Here is a 5,388-nt window from a genome sequence, read left to right as displayed (position 1 = left end):
CTAGAAAGTTGAAGGAATACTTCACTTCAACACAATACAACCCTTCATCTTGCATCCAGTTACCTGATACCTTACAGTATGAAATTAAGTCAAGTACAATCCAGATGCTCCCATCCTTCTATGAGAACCCAAGTGAGGACCCATACAAGCACATAGATGAGTTTTTGGAAATATGTTTAAGTGTAAGAATTCATAATTTCAATGATGATGCCCTTAGATTGACTCTTTTCCCCTTCTCCTTGAAGGATAAGGCCAAACATTGGTTAGGGACTATAGGGAGACCCATTAGGACATGTGCAGAAATGCAATAAGAATTCCTTAGGAAATTCTATCCTATAGGCAAAACCAATACCATGAGGAGAGCTATCACGGGATTCACCCAAACACTGGGTGAACAAATTCATGAGGCTTGTGAGAGGATGAAAGAGTTAATGAGAAAATGCCCACACCATGGCCTGTCCCAGTGGCAAATTGTCCAGGCCTTCTATGAAGGCCTGACAGATCAATACAGGCATATGGTAGATGCATCGTGCGGGGGGCATTTATGAGTAAGAGTGAGGATGAAGCTTATAATCTTTTCAAAACCCTGAGTGAGAATTCTATCAATAATGCATCGTTGTATTCCTATGAAAGGTCGGTGGAACCCTCAAAGAGGGAAGGGCTCTATGAGGTTAGAAATAATATAGAGCTCGAGGCAAAAATGGACTTGAATGCCATTTCTAGAAAGTTGGATAGGGTAGACCTTCTAGCCCAGAAACCCGACCAGTTTTTCACTCTTCACCAGCAATCGGGCCCACCTACCTCTTATCCCGAAGTATGTTCCATTTGTGCCTGCCTAGCCCACCAAGTTGATGATTGTCCTACTGCGGCCCAGTTTCCACCTTTTATCCAAGAACAAGTTCAAGAAGCCCAGAATTTCTTAAGGCCCAATAATGGTCCATATTCTAATACCTATAACCCTAGGTGGAGAAACCATCCTACCTTTTCTTAGAGGACACATCAACCCAATGTACAATCCCATCAGCATCCATCCAACTCCATGGCCCAATAGTTTTAGAGGGCAGTAGTACAAAACCAGTTCCAGCAGGTGTACCCTAGGAGTCAACCGGCCCAACCATATCAGGGCAACCCACAACCTCCTCAATCTCGATCAGTAGACGATCAATTTATGCACCTGCAGTAGTTGATCCTAAATCAATAGTAGTCCATTGCTAGGTTAGAAAGCCAAATAGGACAGCTAGATGAAGCTAATACAAGGAGGGCGGTGGGGCAACTACTAAGTCAACCGGTTGCAAACCATAGGAATCAACCACCGGGTTTTTCTCAGCAAATTCAACCACCTCCTCAGAATACCCAATTCGAAACTACTAAAGTTGTAACAAATTTAAGGAGTGGGAGAATTTTGGAAGACCCGTGTGAGAAAGAAAGTAAAGAAAAAGAAAAGGAGTCAGAAAGCCCTAAGTTGGGGGGGGGGGGGAGAAGAAGAAAGGGAAAACTTAGAAAAACTGCCTAAAGTAAACTAATATGTAGTCCCCTTTCCTACCGCACTCACAGTTGGGCCGTCACGGAAAAAGAAAGAGATTCGCAATGAGGAGATCAAGAAACTTTTCAAACAAGTATACATTAACACCCCGCTCCTCGATGCGATTCAATATGTCCCGGCTTATGCAAAGTTTCTAAAAGAGTTATGTACCCAGAAGAGGGAGCCACAATCAGCCCCACAAAAAGTGATGCTCTCAGTAGATGTGAGTGCGGTCCTCCTGAACCAACTTCCCAGGAAAATGAAAGACCCGAGTGCTCCTCTTATTAGCTGTATAATTTATGGAATCACCTTTGATAGGGCCCTATTGGATCTAGGGGGCTAGTGTGAACCTACTTCCGTCCATTATTTATGAAAGGTTCAGGGTCGGATAGTTGAAACCTATCCTAGTAATTATGCAACTTGCTGATCGGTCGGTCAAGACTCCTTGAGGTGTCATCAAGGATGTCATTGTCAGGATAGAAAATTGTTATTTCCCTATAGATTTTGTTGTCTTAGACATGACCCCAACCGAAGAACTGAACCACAACCTGATAATCTTAGGATGGCCGTTTTTAGCAACAACTAATGCAAATATCAATTGTAAATCAGGGGAAATGAACATCTCATTTGAGGAGCAGAAGGTCCAATTGAATGTTTTTAATGCCTCTAAGCATCCAAACGTAGGGGAAGATGAAGGTAGTGTGGACATAGTGGACAATCTCGTGAATGACCTACCTACCCCTTGGTTAGCCCGATCTAGTCCTGGTTGGTATGAAAGTGAGTATGAGAGTTTGGATGAGAGAGATAAATAGTTACGTCTGGCTGAAGATGTTAAACTTGTTGTTGGTTGGGAGGCAATCCAATGTAATTTTTTCAGTTAATTTTAGGATTAGAGTTTTTTTATTTTATTTTTCTTGATTCAAGACCAGGTGGCATACCTTGAACCCCTAAGGAAAACCTTACTCGTTGTTCCCTTTAGCCCAAATCTTCTTTGCATCATTCTAGTTATGCCATTAGGGATAATGGCATTTAAGTTGGGGGTGAGTAAAGAGAGAGAAAAATTGAAAAAAAAAATTGTGAAGCTAAGCCTTTAAAGATGGAGAATTAAAATTTTACTGCAATTTTTTAAATTTTCCATTAAAAGAGATTCCCAAACAGAAAAAGTTAAGGAAACTGATAAAAGAATATTGAATTCTATAGAAATTGGTAGCAAGTGATAGGAGTAAAAAATTGGTCTTGTTTGAATATTGTCGAAACCATTTAGAAATTAGAAAATACTCCCAAGTTTGCTCTTATCAAAATAGGAAGAGAAAGATTGAGAAATTAGACAAAATTCTTCAAATTGTTAAGAGATAGTGGACTACCCTAAACATTGTTGCAAAAGAGAGAGAGAGAGAGAGAGAGAGAGAGAGAGAGAGAGAATAAAAGGTCAATGGACACCCTAGACTTAGTAACCGGGTCTCTTCACCTAAGTCAAGTGTTGAGATTCACGTAAAACGGTGAAAGGTAACAATAAAAATAAGTTCAGGGGTAGAAATCCGCTGTTAGAAATAATAAGAAGAATACTTGTTTGATTTTAAAATCAATCTCATCTTATCAAGACAGTTTGCAAATGGAAGGTTAAATAAGATTTTTAAGCCATGTTTTGGCAATATTCAGAATAAGATAGTTTTACCCCTAAAGCTCAATACCGATCTATATAGAGTTTGAGAATGCAAGAATCAGGATGCTTGATTAATTCTGTTAGGGATGACCCTGTAATGGGAAAGATCTATATATTAAGTTGGGGGTGTAATAACCCTACATTTTGATGCCTTAAGGTCATCAATTTAGGGGTATTTTCGGCCTTAGAATAGTCAAAGTGTATCCTTTTCCTAGATAAAATCAATTATGTGACCTTTGAGGGTCTTTGTGCAAATTATATAGAAAACTGGAAAATTTTCTAGGCTGAAGTGCAGTTTTTGGGAAGCTAGTGTGAAGACCGACTGAGAGAGGGGGTGTTTTTGTAAAGAATTGAGAACAGGAGGATGCCTCCTATATGCTAAACCCAATTGGCGCCCATCCTACTGTATTACCATGCTCCCCTCTCCTTAGCAAACCCTAGGGAGCATTTTTAACCTAATCTTTTCACTCTTAGCAAACCCTAGCAGCCCCTAGGTGTTTAATCTCCACCCTCCACCTCTTTTGATTTCAACCACTCATTTTAGGGCTCTCCTTTATAGCTTTTAAACCCTAGGGCACCACCTATTCTACTAATCCTCACCATTCAGCCCCTCACCTCCAAATCTCAACCACTCCCTCAATCTTATATCCCAACCATTCAATCTAGGGCACCACCTATTCTTTTAATCTTAACCCTTCAACCCTAGATGTTCTAATCTATACCCTCCATTTTCGGGCACCCAAATCTCAGCCATACATAATATTAGGTGCCCTCTCCTTCCATTTTCAGCCATAGGATCACCCCAAAATCATCTTAGCCATCCATTAGAAACCCTAGGCCATCCCTAACTTTGCTAAATCCTAGCTGCCACCCCCCATCTTTTTCCCTATTTCTAGTTGTGTCCACCATTCTCTATAAAAATGGTCACAGGGGCCCTGTAGAAGGGGTTGGTCAATTCACCCAGTTAACAAGGTTAAGGTTTTTTGAGGAGTTCAAGGGTTGTAGAATGGGAGGACACCCAGATCTTGTTAGGGGGTTCCTGCAAGCTGTTCAACCATTCTGCAACTACCGCCACTAAATCTGATCAACCATTCTTTTCTTTTCTAGTATCTTTATTTCTACAATCTTTTAGATTTAATTCTTGTTCGTTTCTCTGTTTTGCATATCTGAATTCATTCGGTTGTAGAAAGGATGGACGTCTGGTTCTTGTCAGGAAGGGTTTCTGCAAGCTATCTAGTCAATCTGTAGCTACCATCACTGGATTCGGATTCTGGATCGATTTTTTTATTTCTTTTATTTCCTTTGTTGATTCCCATACTTTATTAAATTCTGATTTTATTTATTGTCTTGTTTAAATTCAAAACATTTAATTTCAGCAATAGTAGATTTTATTTCCGTATTTTCTATCATTCTCGATTGCATTCTCTTGTCCGAATCTAAGTATATATTAATTTTTCACTTGATTTCCTATGGATACGACCCACTCTCACCCATTTACTATGTCAGTAGTTTGAGAAATGGTAAAAATTATAAATGTTTAAACTGGTATTACGAGGTATTTAATGACGTGCTTTCAGACATAGCAGAAGGCAAAATGTAACTTAATAGTAATTGGTTTCCAAACCAATAAGTTGCAAAATTGTAGTGTTGCAGAACTGTAAATCTGAGAAATTTTAGAGAAAATGAGGGTTGAGTCATGCCACTTGGTCACTCTCCTTAAAACCACAATTGCCCCTGACGGTGCATCCGGGTGAATGCAAATCGATCACCAAGATAAAATAGCCTACAAGCCACTGGTAGGCATGCACTCACTTACTGGACCTCCACGAACAACAAAGAATGATGCTCAGAGAAGAACAATTGACAAAGAAGAAAAAGACTGTGATGAATGCACTGGTATGTTTTCTGGGCCAACCAACATTCTCTTTATAGAGAGTTCTCAGTAACTCGAATGGACAAAGAAGTGTCCTTCCAAAGAGATGTTTCTTTAGAATGGTGTACCTGTTCAAAGAGACATAGAGAAGAAGGGACACGAAAAGAAGAAGAAAACATAAAAAAAAAACTTTGAATTTTTAAAAGTTTAACTATTCAAACCAATCAAAGCCAAAAAGATTTGGTTTAGCATACATGTACACATGCACGTACATGACCTGACTCGGCTCGGTTTGGCTTGGCTCAGCTCGACTCAGCTCGGCTTGACTTG

At 39.8% G+C, this 5,388-nt stretch overlaps 1 non-coding gene across 1 annotated transcript; it reads right to left on the bottom strand.

The window, feature by feature from the left end:
* Positions 1-350: 350 nt before the first annotated feature.
* Positions 351-457, bottom strand: LOC148876285 (small nucleolar RNA R71). The gene has a single exon (XR_016106353.1). It is a non-coding gene; the product is annotated as a small nucleolar RNA R71 (small nucleolar RNA).
* Positions 458-5,388: the final 4,931 nt, after the last annotated feature.

The sequence above is a fragment of the Nelumbo lutea genome, chromosome 1 (genome assembly GCF_056320005.1).
Source record: "Nelumbo lutea isolate HS-2025 chromosome 1, American lotus-T2T, whole genome shotgun sequence".
Taxonomy (NCBI): Eukaryota; Viridiplantae; Streptophyta; class Magnoliopsida; order Proteales; family Nelumbonaceae; genus Nelumbo; species Nelumbo lutea.
This window is presented reverse-complemented; position numbering and strand designations above follow the sequence as displayed.